This window comes from Prunus avium, chromosome 2, assembly GCF_965620075.1.
Source record: "Prunus avium chromosome 2, drPruAviu1.hap1.1, whole genome shotgun sequence".
Taxonomy (NCBI): Eukaryota; Viridiplantae; Streptophyta; class Magnoliopsida; order Rosales; family Rosaceae; genus Prunus; species Prunus avium.
The window spans coordinates 42,890,248-42,908,231 of NC_142285.1; the positions used below are offsets into that span (position 1 = coordinate 42,890,248).

Genomic DNA, 17,984 nt, shown 5'->3' on the forward strand with positions numbered 1-17,984 from the left:
TGTTGTTCCAATTTCTTGATTTCATCGGATCTTCTTAAAAATAACCCACTACATATATTATATATGCATAATTATGAGTGTATGTGTATGTGCGTGCGTGCTTGTATACGTTGTTAAGCATGTATCGCACAAGTCAATTTCAGCTTAAAAAGGTAGAAAAAAAAAGTCCTTCAGTTTAGTCATATATTTTCTTTCTTGTACTCACCGACTATCCATTTAATCAACTTGAAAATTATTTTCTACAGGTGTTAACTCTCTCACCCTCTTACTCAACTAAAGATTTATAAAAATGAGTATTGGGCTGTACGACTGGCTCTTGGCCTAAGTTGAGTTTCTCTATGTAATTATTGGGTTCAAGAAGAAGAACTGAGACTGATACCAGTATGATCAGATATCAACCACCCCAGTTATATACTGAGCTTTGCATTGTATAGTAATTTGTATGTGCCTCCTCATGAGTCATGACTAGAAATAGCAACAGTGATGGGGTTTTATGTTGTAATTGCATTATGGATGTTGGGTTATGTATTCAAGGATATGCGATGATTAAACAAATTTTCTATTTTTTTTATCAAACACATGGTTGAGTCACTCTGACGATCTGAACAAATAACATGTGTGTGATTGTATTTTAAAGCTTTTGAACATGTCCAGGACCATCAAGTATAGTTAGATAAAGTTTCTGTATGTATACACCTAGTACTTTGAGCTCCATTGCCTCCCTCAGCAATTCGCTTGTTGCATTGCAATTTGCAATTTGCAAACCTGCATGTTCTTGTTATATTCAGTCTTCCTCTTCTCTGCTTTCCCTCAAGTCTTTCCAACCATTTCTGCAACTACACTTTTTTATTTATTTAAATATTTTGACTGTACAAGTGGCATAGCACTGTAGGGGAAGACACCTTCAACAATAATTAGTGTGGTATTCTGTAGCAAGTGGCATAGCACTGTGAAATTCTAAAATGTTATATTATTTCATCTTTTTATGGTATTTTGTAGCAATCCTCTTTAGGAATGTTTTCATAATTTAGAGAGAATACAAGCTAATTTTACAGGAAGGAGAAGCCATAGAAAAGTAGAACGCAGTGATGACTTTGATTGCACACTATGTTTAATATGTACCTGTCACAACTCCTTGTGGGCACTTCATGCCTATTTCAGTCAATGGATCGAGGTGAGTGTTTTGCTGTTACCGATTCTATTTAATTGAGTTAGTCCTAGAACATGGCCTTATAATAATTGAATGAGATGCTTGTAATGAGCATGGTTGCACATCCCCATTACAAACAGTAAGAAGCTTGAGTTAAACTTGATTTGGTGCTTAACAATGCTTTTGAGTTTTTTTTTAAATTTTTTTTATTAATAAATTGGTCACACATTTTTCTAGATGCTAAGTTGCATGCATAGTTTTCAACTTCAATTGGCAAAACTTGAGATACAATAAGCAGAGCTTAAAGTGTTGTGGATAAGGCATCTTATTTTACATGTGACACGTGACCTAATGGAATTTGGTTGTAAATCTTCAAATTTATTTCAAAACTCTTTTCTTCGTTGTCTCATTAGACTATTTTGTATCCAATTTTTCATTTGCAGAGAATATAACGCGAACTGATATATCTCATAGCAGAAGAGCAGGGTTGTAGAGGTATTTGAAAGAATTTAAATTCTCATTCCCCAATATCACTGGTATAAATAAAATAATTAAATAAATAACTCTATCCTAATTAGCCAAAGTGGTATTTTAGCCGTAAACCCTAAAATAACATGACAAAATTGTATATTTAAAGAGTATAGCCGAACGGCTATACTATTTAAATATATTATTGGCCTTTTATCACAAAACATCCCTGACGTTTGCGAAACTATCATATTGCATCCTTAAAGTTTTTTGGTCTCACTTATGGTCCCTAACGTTAATATAGGTGTTCTTAAATAGTCCCTCTGTCAAAAAAACTGTTAAATCTAGGGATATAATCGTCAAATCAATCCAAAATTATAAAAAATATATTTTTTTAATTTCTTTCCCTTCTCTCTTTCTTTCTTCTTCTTCTTTCTCCCTTTCTTTTCTTCTTCTTCTTTCTCTCCGCCACCGCCTGATTCTTCTTCTTTCTTCTTATTCTTTCTCTCCGCCTAATAGGTTATATATATGAGAAAAAACATATCCGTGGTTGTGGTTTGGTTTATATCTCTCAATATTCTTCTTGCTCTCTGCCTGATAGCATGTTCAGACCCTAGTGGTTGTGGTTTGGTTTATATCTCTCAGTGCTTCTTCTTTCTTTGTTTCTTCTTCCTCACAACAATCAAACTAAAATAAAAATAAAAATGAAGAGAGATCACCGCGATACCTGCACGGATCAAAATAGTTCCAAGGGCGAATACTCGTCGTCCACATCCTCAGTGCTGAATGGCAAGGCCAAAATTTGGGAACAAGACCAAGATGGCGGCGGCGGCATTGATGAGTTGCTTGCCGTTTTGGGTTACAAGGTTCGGGCCTCAGACATGGCAGAGGTGGCGGAATAGCTCGAGCAGCTGGAGATGGTCATGGGCTCTGCTCAGGAAGATGGGATTTCTCAGCTTTCTGATGCAGTCCACTACAACCCATCTGATCTCTCTGGCTGGGTTCAGAGCATGCTCTCTGAGTTCAATACGGTTGATGGGTCAGCAATCGACGACCCACTTTTTGTTGCAGCTGATTCTTCCTCAATCACCTCCATACATTTCTCCAATTCCCACCAAAGGCGCCAAGGGCAATGCGCTCACCAGGCTTAAAGAAGAAGAATCTAGCGAAGAGAGAAGAAGAAGAAAAGAAAGGGAGAAAGAAGAAGAAGAAAGAAAGAGAGAAGGGAAAGAAATAAAAAAAATATATATATTTTATAATTTTGGATTGATATGACAATTATATCCCTGGATTTAACAATTTTTTTGACAGAGGGACTATATAAGAGCACCTATATTAACGTTAGGGACCATAAGTGATACAAAAAAACTTTTAAGGATGCAATCTGATAGTTTCGCAAACGTCAGGGACGTTTTGTGATAAAAAGCCTATATTATTTTAAAGCGGCGACACTCTTTGAATATATCCGAATATTTTAAAGGTATAGCCGCTCGGCTATGCTCTTTAAATTCATTCGAAACAATCATGAAGCTTGCACTCGCAGTCACACAGCCATTTCGCTTACAAGCTTCAAAGACTCAGTCTTGAGCCTCTCTCTCAATCAACTCAAGCTTCGATTTTTTTTCTTTCGTTTCAACTGCTGCGTTGATTGGATTGGACTGGACTATCTCTATGAAAACCATCAAATGTCATTCAGATATTGAAATCTCCAGTAAGATAACAACTCTGATGCTATAAGGGAGTTAGGCGGCCTGGGCTGATCTAGGCGGCACCTAGGCGGATCTAGGCGGCCTAGGCAGTTCTAGGCGGCCCTAGACGGCCTGGGCGGTTCTAGGCGGCCTGGGCGGGTCTGGGCGTCCTTATTTTTTTCTTTTCCAAATGAAGAAAGACGAAGCTTGTACTCGCACAGGAATGTGGTGCCCGAGTGAAATGAAGAGACAGAGAAAGGAACACGAAGCTTGCACTCGCAGTCCAATCTTCAAAATTCAAATACTCGTCTTGAGCCTCTCTCTCAACTCAAGCTCTGATTTTTTTTTCTTCGGTTTTGGATGCTTTGTTGATTCGATTTTTTTTTTTTGTGCTTTTTCTGTTATTGAAGTTGGCAACGTCAGATGAACATCCAAGGCAGTTTCTTAGTATGCCAGAAGAAGCCCAGCAGATGGTTCTTTAACCTGAGGCACACCTTGCAGTTTGGCATTGGATTACACCATGCCGGTCTGAATGACAAAGATAGATCTCTAGTTGAGGAGCTTTTTGCAAACAACAAGATTCAGGCATTTCTGTTTTACCTCAGTAAGCATAAGTCTTTCCTGAAAAACACATTAGGAAAAGAGAATATAAAAGGATCATTTTCTTACTCGATATACTGATTAGGCATATGTATTAAATTATAGGTATTGGTTTGTACCAGCACATTGGCATGGGGTGTAAACCTTCCAGGTCATCATCTGTTCATTATTAAGGTAAGGCAAAATTTGTGCGGTATCTTTTTCATTTGGTTCCTATATTTACAAAGGTTTCTAGCAGGAGTATATTGTAGCAGCTGTTCTTCAGGACAAATTTACGTAAGTGTTGATTCTCTTGTAGGGAACAGAATATTATGATGGGAAAACAAAGAGATATGTTGATTTTCCAATATCAATCACAGATATATTGCAAATGATGGTTTTGGTCACACATGACTATATAGAATAAAAAATGGAAAGAAAGAAATATGTGAATCAGATTACATGCTTTTCTCCCTTTATAATCAACAGTTGCTCAGATTCTACAAGAAAGATGGGAGTAGATGTTCATCACAATCCGCCCACCTAACAATCAATAAACACAAATCATATTACTTTCTGAATATTTGCCTCAAATATTAATACTAGGAATCAGGTTGTTTGGGGTTTTGAATATCCAGGTCAGAGTTGTCTTCAACTATATGTTTTTCGAATAAAAACTTCATGTTGTTTTCCTTTTTAGTTCTCTCATCGTTTTATTCTCTTACCATGCATGAATTCTGCATTCAAGCACATTTCTCACAGTTAGAATTACCAATAAGTGATTATGTCATAGACTTGAAGTCAGTATTGGATCAAAGTATACGAATCATCCAGGCCATGATAGATATATGTGCTAATAGTGGGTGGATTTCAAGCTCAATTACTTGCAGCATCCTCTGCAAATGGTCGTGCAGGTATTCTTCTTAGTAGTTACAATTCTGACTTCTTAGTAGTAGTACTTGCCTAGAATAAAAGACGAGTGCTAGTGCGAATTGAGCATTCTACCTTGTTTATATTATTACATTCTATAGCTAGCATAGCAGTTGATTAGTTAGAGATGTTAATCGGGGATGCTGAGCACCCTTGAATGTTGGTAGTCCATGCTTATTTCCTGCATTGTTTATCTTGTTTTGTTTTTTTTCCCTTGTCCTCCAAGAGAAGCTCTTCTTTTGTCTTATTTATGTAGATTTATCTGGCTTGAAGAAGGGTTGGATGTGAGTTAATCAGACCTTCGGAGACCCCTAAAGCATGAGAAATTAGGACTTACTCATTAAAGTGTTGTTAGAAGGGCCACTTTGGAATTTAGCCATATATATTTTTGTCTGTAAGGACAATGTGCAGCACTTGAACTTAAATGGTACACAAATTGTTTCTGAAAAAGGTGAAGTTTTGTTTATCTAATTATTTATTTTTAACAATTACTCTTTGACTCGGATGATTTGTTCCTTAAGAAAGTAGAGTTTTCAACTCCTAGCCTCTTCTCAGATCTTTTGGGTACTTTTCAGGGTTTTTCGTTTGATGGGGATTCTTCCTTATGGATGATGCCATGCATGAATGTTGAACTTGCTAACTCGCTAAGCAAAAGAGGAATATTCAACGTACAGCAACTATTGTAGGTGTATAGTTATAGATAGTTTTAAAAAAGTATCAATACATTAGACCTTAAAGGTGTATATCAGTAAATATTCAAATAGATTTACAAAGTATAACCGCGCAGCTATACTGTTTAAATATATATTTCCTTCTTTAAGTAGTAGTTGTGAGTTGAGTCTCTTTCCCTCTCCCATATATATTTCTCATACTCTAACCCTAGAAGAAAGGGGTTAAAAAGAGTAAATACCAAGAAGACTTTTTTTAGGACATGGACATTTAGATTCAAAACGCATTCAAGCAATTTCATACTCAGAAATTCAACATTCTTTGATCCACAAAATGTTGGTGGATCCCTTTTGTTGTTGTATTTATGGGTTAAACTCCTATTATTTCTTATAAATAAAATTCATTTTTTATTCTTGCCCCAAATTATTGAAGAAATAACTCCAGCCGAATGGGCTAAAGTGGTATATTAGCCCCAAACCCTAAAATAATCTAAAAATAAAAAAAAACTGTATATTTAAAGAGTATAGCCGACCGGCTATACTCGTTAAAAAAATTAAATTAAAAAACAGGATCGCCGCGCGGCTATACTCTTTAAAATTAAAAAACAATAAAAATCGTATAGCCGCGCGGATATACTCGTTAAAATTAAATTAAAAAAGGGTATAGCCGTGCGGCTATAGTCTTTAAAAATAAAAAAAATAGTATAGCCGCTCGGCTATAGGCTTAAAGAACAAAAAAATAATAAAAAAGTATCGCCGAGCGGCTCGTCAAAAATTAAATATAAAAAAGGGTATAGCCGTTCGGCTATACGCTTTTAAAATAAAAAAATTAATTAAAAATATTATAGCCGCTCGGCTATACTCGTTAAAAATTAAATATAAATAGGGTATAGCCGTGAGTCTCAAGTATCAGTGGGAGCTGCCTTCGGGGTAGGCCATCCACAGTTTCTCAGGTGACTTGGACTTGGAGATTCATTGAAGCATTGGAAGAACGTGCCAAGCACAATCTCAAGTGGCCTGATTCCAACAGAATGGAAGAAATAAAGTCCAAAATTGAAGAAGCCTTTGGATTGCCCAATTGTTGTGGAGCCATAGATGGTACACACATCATTATGACCCTTCCTACCGTTCAAACATCAGACGATTGGTGTGACCTGGAGGACAACTACAGCATGTTCTTGCAGGGGATCGTTGACCATGAGATGAGGTTTCTAGACATTGTAACTGGTTGGCCTGGGGGCATGACGATGTCTAGACTTTTAAAGTGTTTAGGATTTTTCAAGCTCTGTGAAGGTGGGCAGCGTTTGAATGAAAATGTTAGAACTTTATCCGGAGGAGTAGAGATTAGAGAATACTTGGTGGGGTTGGCGATCCTCTGCTTCCCTGGCTCATAACTCCTTATGAAAGCAATGGCCTCCCAGCTTCCATTTCCGCTTTCAATACCGTGCATGGGGCTGCAAGGTCACTTGCAGTAACGGCATTCTCGCAGTTAAAGAGCACTTGGAGAATCCTTAACAAGATCATGTGGAGACCTGATAAGCAGAAACTTCCGAGCATCATCTTGGTATGTTGTTTACTTCACAATATACGAATTGACAGTGGAGATATATTACAACTTAGAGATGGCCTCGTCAGCTTCTTCCAACTGCCCCTTCACGTTTTCAAATTCAATACCTTTGCCCTTTTTGCTCTTTTCAGTAATCTCCACCTTCCTCTTCAGGTCTTCCATGGTTATTTGAAGGTTTGTCAACTTTTGTACATCAGAATCATGTCTTTCTAGAATCCTTCTCTTGTTGCCTTCTTGACTGGGCTCTGTAAGATCTCTAATTTGTCCACGCCCAATTCCTTCTCAACCAATGATTCTGAAGAGGAATATTTATTCTTGTGTTCCTTTACTGCTTCAGTCTGACTGTGGTCAGTTGGTACAGCGTCCACCTTCTGGCCCTTGCCAACCATCAAATCAATGCTGGCATCCTGGTCAGTGGTTTCCCACAACTCAAGCTTTCGACCACCAGCCTCTATGGTGTCTCTTCTGCTTATCCCCAATGTAGATAGAAACCAGCTTACTTTTCATATGGCGTTTGCAAGCACATGCTTCTCAAGTGCTGTTGTACACTCCTTCAAAGAGATGACAGATGGAATAATATAGGCAGCCAACTGATCTTGTATATAGCCCTGATGAACGAAAATCAAGGGGGGAAAAAAAGGATGCTAGTATAGCTGCGCGGCGATACCTTTTAAATATATTATATTTAAAGAGTACAGCCGCGCGGCTATACCATATAAATATAATATTTAAATAGGATAGCCGTACGGCTATACTATTTTTTTTAATTTAAAAAAAAGGCCAAAAATGGCTATACAAGCTTTACATTTCCCTCCATGCCTGGCTCGCTTCACTGAATCACTTCCCATCAAAGTCTTCAAGTTCAAGGCCGAAAAAGAGGTGGGCAATTTCTCATTTGAGCTCTCATGGCGCCTCCTAAGAAATCAAAGAAAAGCAAGAAAGATAGGAAATTGAAGAAAAACTTAAGCTTGGTTCCAGTCGAGCCTAAATTCCGCAGACTCTGACTAGTGGGATAGTTTCTTTTACCCAAGGTTTTTCTTTTCATTAAGCTCAGTCTCCAATTACTCTGCTTCCTGCTTTTTAGTGGAATACATTCATATTACTTGTAGTTTTAACTAAATTATCTTTATATTTTGCTTATTTTGGAAAATCTATGACGCACATAAATCTAGAACATGTGGTGGATTTTGTTCTGTAATGTTAAATTCGGTAATGATGTTCATAATTAGAGCTCAAAACCTATAAACTGTGCTTTTGTTCAGTTAGGCTGTTGGAAAAATCGACCTAGGCGCTAGGCGGGTCTAGGCGGGTCCTTTTTTTTTTTTTTTTTTTTTTTTTTTTTTTTCTTTCTCTTGACTTTAGCTAAATTATGAACTCGCTTCAATTTCTGATGGCCGCTATACGAAAATTGGCTTTTGATTATCTGTTTTGCATCCTGAAAAGAGAAAGATGTGGTCGAAAATTTATTACTAGAGGGAGCAATAGAGATTTTAGCCTGTAAAAGTAAGTATGTAATTGTTAGGAATTTGGTTCGGCCTAACTTGGATGAGTAGTTGGAAATCCTGACTGAATCAGACTTGGGGAATATACAAACACTGAAACACATAGTCGGGCTTTGCTTGTTGTCATAGACTATGAAGCCGCAATTCACTTCTGGAAGGTTGACAAGTTTGACTTTGTTGTCTGCATGAGTGCCTATATCGGCATCGTTTTTGGCAGCATTGAAATTGGACTAGTCTTAGCGGTACGTATCATTATTGTGTGTGACGGTAACACTAGATCTAACAACTTAAAACAACGCATTAGAACTAATATTTCTTTTTTCTTCTGTGTAGGTTGCAATATATGTGATCAGGGTACTTTCGTTTGTGGCAAGGCCAAGGACTTTGTTCAAGGAAACCTTCCGAATTCCATGGTTTACAGAAATGTTGAGCAGTATCCCAATGCAATGTTCCTGGAATTCTCGTACTTGAGATTGATGCTCCCATTTACTTTGCAAATACCAACTACTTAAGAGAAAGGTACTAATTAATTAAACCTGAGTAAGAACTAAAGATTTGGGGCCTAAGATAGATAATAGGGCTAAGGTTTTGTTGAGTTGTTCTTGAGGTGGTTGTACTATCTTTTTGTTTTCTGGTCACGTTTATGTTCTAGTGAGCAAGAACTAAAGATTTGGGGCTTAAGATAGATAAGTGGCTTATCTATGGGATTGGGAAAGAGACATCCCACTTTGTTTGTGAAGGTTTGAATCAGACATTTGATTTTTATGATGATTGCACAAATTTTCGTCTACAAATTGATTGAATAACTAGTGTAGTGCTTCAAGTTACCAGTCGCTTCTAACCAAGGTGCTTTCTGATAGTGCCACCATACTCATTAAACATAGAGACCTCTGTGTGTCATTCTTTTGATTCTAATAATTTCCAAGTGTTAAGTTGGTTAACTGGCCTAGTGTTTGAGCCATAAATTACTGAAACAGTATCATGAAGAAAGAATTGATTGTGTTCTTATGATTATTTGTGATCATAGAAACTGCTTTCCAGAAATCCTTTAATCTTCTCTGATGTATTTTGTTTCATTTGTAGGCACACTGGTTGGAGAGGACTTGATGAAGGCATCGTTGTAGTTGGGACTTGACTGATTTAAAAGCTATAATGGCTGGTTGCATGTCAACCCCATACAAAACAAATAAATCACGGAGAAAACACTGTCAGTGGGTCATCAAATGCCATTGAAAGACAACCTGCTCCGCTTCAGATGTTACCAAGAAAAGAAATACTAGTTTCAAGAAAATAAATAGTGATGCAGGAGCTCGCCTGAGTGACTATGCTGTCAGTGAGTTTGTTCATGTGGACTTTGAGAATGGTGCAGCAACTACTCACAGAAGATCTAAGGCTTCTAATTCAACATTCCATCTCACCCAGCTGCAATGGCACCATAGTCAATATTGCTAAAATATGAATACGGGTTTTCAATATGTTCAGATAATTTATTCTTCTCCATAAGGAGGTATATATAAAGAGTTTACAAGAGTGCTATACAAGGAATTAGATACAGGAAAGAATTAGGAAAGTATCTCCTAATTATACAAAGATTTATCAATTATATAAAATAGGAAAGTAAATCCCTTAATTAATCAAGGAAATAAATCTCCTTGATTAATTAGGAGACTCACTTCAACACTCCTCCTCAAGTTGGTGCATATACGTCACCAATGCCCAACTTGGTAAGTGAGTCATGAAATACTCTTCCACAAACAGCTTTGGTTAAGATATCTGCCAATTGATCTTCTGATTTTACGAATGGTAGGCGAATGATCTTCTTCTCAATTTTTTCCTTGATAAAATGTCTATCCACCTCAACATGTTTAGTTCGATCATGTTGAACTGGATTATGAGCAATATCGATGGCTGACTTGTTATCACAATGTAACTCCATTGGTTTTTTTGGCTTGAAACCCAATTCTGTCAACAATCTTCTGATCCATAGTAATTCACAAACTCCGTGAGCCATTCCTCGATACTCTGCTTCAGCACTAGACCGAGAAACTACATTTTGTTTCTTACTCCGCCAAGTGACTAGGTTACCTCCCACAAACGTGAAGTAACCTGAAGTAGAGCGTCTATCAGTAATAGAGCCAGCTCAATCAGCATCTGTATATCCCACAACTTCGAGATCTCTATTTTTTGAGAACATTAATCCTTTCCCAGGTGCTGACTTTAAGTATCTTAAGATCCGATCAACTGCATTCCTATGTGACACATTGGGTGAATGCATAAACTGACTAACCACACTCACAGCATATGCAATATCTGGTCTTGTGTGGGCTAAATATATCAACCTTCCAACAAGGCGTTGGTACTGTTCCTTATTGGTTGGTTCTTGATCCATGTCTTCACACAACTTGTGATTCATCTCGATTGGTGTGTCAGCAGGCTTACATCCAAGCAATCCTGTTTCAGCAAGTAGATCCAATACATATTTCCTCTGTGACAGAAATATACCATTTGCGGACCTTGCTACTTCAATTCCAAGAAAGTACTTCAGATCACCTAAATCCTTCATCTCAAATTCCTGAGACAAATACTTCTGTAGTTTCAATTGCTCTCCTGTGTCGTTTCCAGTCACAACTATATCATCCACATAAACAATTAGTGCGGTAAGTTTCTTTCCATCACGCTTCAGGAACAAAGTGTGATCCGCATTACTCTGTGTATATCCAAAAAACTTCATGGATTTAGTGAATCTACCAAACCATGCCCTGGGAGACTGCTTTAACCCATACAATGACTTTTTGAGCTTGCAAACTTGATTTCCCTTGTCACGAGTGAAGTTACATCCTGGTGGTAAGTCCATATATACTTCTTCTTCCAGGTCTCCATGTAAGAATGCATTCTTTACATCAAACTGATGTAATGGCCAATCGAGATTTGCTGCTAGAGACATGAGGATTCTGATAGTTTTGATTTTGGCTACTGGGGCAAAGGTTTCTTGGTAGTCTATCCCATATCTCTGTGTGTATCCCTTTGCCACCAATCTAGCTTTATATCTTTCAACAGATCCATCTGCCTTGAGTTTCACAGTATAGATCCATCTGCATCCCACTATCTTCTTTCCATGAGGTAATGGCACGAGTTCCCATGTGCCATTCTTCTGGAGAGCTTGCATTTCTTCATTCATGGCTTCTTTCCATTTTTGATCTTCTAGTGCTTCAGTTACACTGTTGGGAACAGGTATTTCGGCTAATTGCTTCACAAAGTGTACCCGTGACTCAGATAATCTGGTGAGAGATACATAATTGTTGATGGGATATTTCCCCTTTGCATTAATATCGGCTTCGTAATGTACTGGGGGTTTACCACGATTCTTCCTTTTTGGAATCTGATATGTAGGCTCTGCGCCTTCTGAAATGCAATCAGTTATTTCATTAATGTTATCAGTTTCAGGTAGAGAAGGTACCTGAATGACGTCCTCAGCAGATGATTGGTGTGGTACTGGAGCTGAAGAATTTTTCGGAGCAGGCATAAACTCTTCAATTCTCTCCTCCTGAGTGTGATGGCTGGGATCGGACTGAAGCGGAACAATTTCAGCAAAAACTGGGGGGAGCGACCGGTCGTGAGGGTCAGGCGACTGGTCGTTTTCAGGCAGAGTCGTTATCGTGGGGGGCCACCGGTCGTGAGATACCTGCGACCGGTCGCTTTCAGGCAGTGTCGTTTGCGACCGGTCGTTTTCACCTGGCGACCGGTCATTTTCGTCGGGCGACTGTTAAGCTCATAATTTCATACATATACATGCCCAATTTACTTACTTCTTTTGCTTAGTTCCTATAATTCTAAGTTATTTCCCTCCCTTTGTGTGTTTTGTAGGCCAATAGAGCAAGAGAGCATAATTCATGCAATTCAAGCATGTTAAGGCCTAATTTGGATGAATGGAAGAAGAGCTTAAAAGACAAACTCATTTTGGCTACAGCCCCCTGCCAGTCCAGTTCCGTAGGTCATATTGCAAGCTTTGTTTCAGCAACCTACACAGCTCGGATGAGGCAGCATTCTTCATGAAAGTTGTTCCAATGGGTGTGTACTATAACATATCCAAAATTCAGCCCCATTGGATAAATATGGAGTCTGTTACCTAGCAAACACAGAGCCATGCTCAGGATGGATTTTATCAGCGCGCAAAATGAGTTAGCAATTTGTTTTGGCCTTAACTTCCTCCTCCGACCTTGGATTGGCCCAAATGACATATGGCTGGAAAGAAGACATTCTGAACTTCAATTTCGAGTGCTTAAAGTCCTAATTTGATTAAGAGAAGCCCAAGTTGTAAGCCCTTGAAGTTGCTGGTTATGCTGACCTCAGCATGTGCTGGTTGGATGCTTGGTCATGGTGAGCTAGGTATGAGCTATCATTTCTGGTTGGAAGCTTGGTCATGGTGACATGAAGATGAGCTAGGGCTGCTGGTGGGATCTATTGGTGAAGTGCATCAACCAATTCAGATTTTATAATGCAAGTGTTGTATGCATTAGTGAAGTGCATCAACCAATTCATCTTTTATAATGCAAGTGTTGTATGCATTAGCCATAATGAATTCAGATTTGTCACTCCCCTCTCCCTATAAATACCACATCCATTCCACATTCAAGACACAACAAATCCTGAGATTCACAACCCCCACAATTCACTCCAACCATCCTCAAACACTCTCAAAATCCCAAACACTCCAACAATCACCAAAACAACTCCAGCAAACCTCTCTTCCATTTCCCTACGAATTTCATCTTCCTTAGCCATCACCACTCACTCAAACTCATCCCAAATCACCTCCATATCCTCCATACATCTTTCTAGAAGTGGGGAAGCTCTTGGAGAAGCATTAGAAGTGGAGAAGCACTTGGAGAAGCCTTGGACACCACAAGAACTTCAGAAAAAGGGTTTTTCTACTCTTATTGTATTCATTATGTTTTCTCATTTCTGTTCAAGTCTCTTTTCCATTATGAGTAGCTAAATCCATAACTAGGGCTTCGATGTAACCTAACATGAATATTCTGGGTTTATAAGTTTGGAGTTTCAAGTTTGATTCATGATTCATGTTCTTATTCATTATGCTTATAAGTTAACATGCTTGTTTGAATGATTGATCACCATTAGAACTTGTTTGTTAACTATCTTGGTTTGAATTAAGAGTATACACCATGCTTTAATTCGAATTGAACTATGAATAGGAAGAGTATGTATGGACATTCGACAACAGGGATTAGATACATACTTGGTTGTTTAAAATGTTCTTCTATGCTTAATGGGTTCCTAATGCTTAATTTTAGGTTAGACAACAAATGATCAAATTAGGGAATTAGGAACACAAGGTTAGGACCAAACACCATGGCCTAATCATACTTTAGCTAGAATCAATCTTTGAATCTGAATTAGACTTGTTACTTGAATCTTTATAACCCAGAATTGAATTGTTATGGTGATTCGAATGCCCTAGTCTCAAAAATCTGTTTTCCAACTCTTAAAACCACTCTTTGTTACATTTGTTTACTTGTTTTTGTTTGCAATTTCATTTTGCTTCTTTTGTTCAACAATCACAACCACTCTTGTTTTAAATTCTGTTTTAGACATAACCTCCTACTTTCTTGAATTTGGTAATCTAAGTACATAACTAGTTTTAACTTCTCAGTCTTCGTGGGTACGACCTCGTACTTGTCTTGCTATACTACTAATTGCCCCGTACAATTGCGAGTTAACATAATATTAACAACAAATTTTGGCGCCGTTGCCGGGGACTGAACGAAAGTTCTTCCCTGGTTATGTGCCCAAGGTTACCCTATTATTTTTAGTGTTTCTAATTAATCTAATTTTATGTTTCAGGTAGTTTATGTCTAAAAAGCCATTACTTGAACAAGTGAGGTCTTCGTTCCAACGTTCTAGATCTTTGAACGCAGGACCATCATTGCAACCCAGACGAGTGACCTCTGAAATTCAGAATCGTCTAGAAAGGGAGTTGTCAACTGCAAAAGAGCAAGCTCTTGCTACATTTACAAGTCTTGCTCTCCACACTGAACTTCCCGGTTCTTCACTTTCAAATTCGGAAGCAAGTTCAGACCAAGAAGAAGAAGAAATGATGGCTGCCATTGAGTTCATGGGAGAACTTGATATCCCAACAATTCCAGCATCTCCTTCAAGCATTTTGCTGCCCACTGTAGCTCGAAATTATGAGCTTAAATCTTCTCATCTTAATATGCTGCCTTCCTTTTATGGTTTACCTAATGAAGATCCATTGACTCATATAAAGGATATTTTTAATGTTGTGAGTTCTTTTCCCTTGACAGGTGTGACAGAAGATCAACTTCGAATGAGAGTGTTTCCATACACTTTAAAGGATAAGGCGAAGTATTGGTTGAATTCTTTGAAGCCTGGTTCACTCACTACATGGTCTGCCATTCAAAAGAAGTTCCTGGAAAAATACTTCTCCACGCAAAAGACCGACATGCTTAGGGACAAGATCTTGTTATTTGCACAGCAAGATGATGAATCGTTTTGTGAAGCATGGGAGAAATTCAATGGGTTGCTCAACCAATGTCCTCATCATGGGATTCCATTGAAGCTTCAAATGCGTATGTTTTATAAAGGACTAACCCCTTCTAGTCATAATATAGTCACCAATTTTGCAGGTGGTTCTTTTAAAACCAAAACTCCAGAAGAAACGTACGAACTCTTTGAGGAGATAGCAATGGAGACCCAACATACGGATACAAGAGGTAAACGTGTTATTAGTGGTTCTAATGATGCTTCTAGTATGCAGATTTCAAAACTGGAACAAAAGCTAGATGCTCTTCTTGCATTAAACTCAAGAAGCCCTCCGAAGGAAGTGTGTAGCATTTGTGAATCTCATGACCATGCTACCACAGCTTGTCCACTTGGGGCTGGATATCCAGAATTTGTGCAAGAACAAGCTAAGTTGGTAAATTCCTACAACCAAGGTCCAAGAAATGATCCATACTCTCAAAGTTATAATCCAGGTTGGAGGAATCATCCAAACTTTTCATGGAGAAATACCCAGAATCAAGCAAATCCCCCTTCATTCCAAAGGCCACAACAATCATCATCATCATTGGAAGATATAGTGAAGCAGATGGCAATCAACCAATCCAATTTTCAGCAAACTACACAAGCTGCCATCTCCAAATTGGAAGTCCAATTAGGCCAAATAGCTGCTGAAATAACTCAAAGAGTGCCTGGGAAATGGCCAAGCCAAACTGAGATCAATCCAAAGAACCCAGAAGCCAAGGCCATTCATGTGCTCAGATCAGGTAAGATCATTGATAATAAAGATAATTCTAATCTTTCAAATGATGTTGTGATTGTAGAAGATAAAGACGAGGAGACCATGGCCACGGAAGGAGAACAACTCAAAACTTCTCAATCTGCTCCTAAGGCCAAATCAGATTCTCAGAAATCCGATCAATTCCAATTGCATAAAAGGGATGACAAATTTGTGCCACCACATCTTCAAGAAGATAGATACGTGCCACCCGCTCCATATGTTCCACAGATTCCATTTCCAGGCCGTCTTAAGAAAGCAAAGCAAGATAAGGCTTTTAAAGAGATTTATGATATTTTGAGTAAAGTTAATATCAATTTGCCTTTGCTTGATCTTATTGAACAGATTCCTGCATATGGAAAATTCATCAAGGACTTGAAAACTCACAAGCTCAATTTCGCTCCAAATGAAGGAGTAAAGCTCGACCAGAATGTAAGTGCTGTATTGCAAAGGAAGCTTCCACCAAAACTAGATGATCCTGGCAGCTTTGACATTCCCATTAACATTGGAGGCAAGAAGGTTGGAAGAGCCATGTTGGACTTGGGAGCAAGCATCAATGTTTTGCCATATTCAGTTTATCAAGAGCTTGGCTTAGAAGGGATGAAGAAGACTTCAATGCGACTTGAACTAGCTGATCATTCTATAAAATATCCAAAAGGTATTGTAGAAGATATTCTAGTTCAAGTTAATACACTAATTCTCCCTGCTGATTTTGTAGTGATGGACATGGAAGACAATCCAAATGGAGATCGTGTTGATCCCATTCTCCTAGGCAGGCCATTCATGGCCACTGCAGACACAATCATCAAAGTGAAAGATAGCACTCTCTCCATGACTGTTTTGGGTGAAACTGTTGAATTTAAAATGCTTAATGCTCTATCTCAACCTTCTATCTCTCTTGATTCTTGCTTTTCAATTGATGTTGTGGATCATGAGGTTTCTTCCAAAATTTTGCAGAGAAAGTCTAATGATGCTCTAGAAGCTGTCTTAACACAAGAAGAGGAAGATCTTTGTGAACCGGAGTTCCAAGAAGTGGTGGCTGCCTTAGAAGTGTTTCCGCCATACCCACCATCCTTTAGGCCACCAATCGAGCCTCTTGGACCATCATCCACGAAATTGGAGCCATCCATTGTCATCCCACCAAAGCTAGAACTTAAACCTCTTCCCAATAATCTTAAATATACATATTTGGGTGCTAACGAAACTCTCCCTGTTATAATTGCTGCAGGTCTCTCCTCACATGAAGAAGAGAGCTTAATTAAAGTTCTAAAAGAGCATAAAACAGCCATTGGGTGGACCATAGCAGACATCAAAGGAATTAGTCCAAGCATGTGCATGCACCGGATTTTAATGGAAGAAGACAGCAAACCATCTCGTGATGCCCAAAGGAGGCTAAATCCCAACATGAAAGAGGTGGTTAGAGCTGAAGTTTTAAAGCTACTCGATTTAGGAATCATCTACCCAATTTCAGATTCTAAGTGGGTGAGCCCTGTGCAAGTTGTTCCAAAGAAGTCCGGAATCACCGTTGTGAAGAATGAGAAGAATGAGCTAGTTCCTACACGAACTGTCACTGGTTGGAGAGTTTGCATTGATTACAGGAAGTTGAACACATCCACTAGAAAAGATCATTTCCCCTTGCCTTTTATTGATCAAATGCTTGAACGTTTATCTGGCCATGCTTACTATTGTTTTCTTGATGGTTTTTCAGGTTATAATCAAATTCCCATTGCTCCGGAAGACCAAGAGAAAACCACATTCACATGCCCATTTGGTACGTTTTCTTATAGAAGGATGCCATTCGGTTTGTGCAATGCCCCAGCAACTTTCCAAAGATGCATGATGTCAATCTTTTCAGATATGGTGGAACGATTCATTGAGGTATTTATGGATGATTTTTCAGTTTTTGGTTCCTCTTTTGATAATTGTCTTCACCACTTGTCTCTAGTGCTTAAAAGATGCCAGGAAACAAATCTGATTTTGAATTGGGAGAAGTGTCACTTCATGGTGAGACAAGGCATTGTGCTAGGCCATGTGATTTCAAGCAAGGGAATCGAAGTGGATAAAGCCAAGATCGACCTCATCTCAAATCTTCCACCCCCTACCTCTGTTAAAGGAAT

At 38.5% G+C, this 17,984-nt stretch overlaps 1 long non-coding RNA gene, 1 other non-coding gene and 1 pseudogene across 2 annotated transcripts; 2 read left to right on the forward strand and 1 right to left on the reverse strand.

Moving 5' to 3' along the window:
• Positions 1–2,322: 2,322 nt before the first annotated feature.
• On the forward strand, positions 2,323–7,483 carry LOC110767772 (protein ANTAGONIST OF LIKE HETEROCHROMATIN PROTEIN 1 pseudogene; annotated as a pseudogene).
• Positions 7,484–8,369: 886 nt separating this feature from the next.
• LOC110767790 (uncharacterized) lies at positions 8,370–9,974 on the forward strand. Its single transcript, XR_015833596.1, has 3 exons — positions 8,370–8,794; positions 8,886–9,071; positions 9,636–9,974. It is a non-coding gene; the product is annotated as an uncharacterized LOC110767790 (long non-coding RNA).
• A 5,059-nt stretch (positions 9,975–15,033) lies between these two features.
• LOC148297076 (small nucleolar RNA R71) lies at positions 15,034–15,140 on the reverse strand. The gene has a single exon (XR_015834182.1). It is a non-coding gene; the product is annotated as a small nucleolar RNA R71 (small nucleolar RNA).
• Between the last annotated feature and the right edge of the window lie 2,844 nt (positions 15,141–17,984).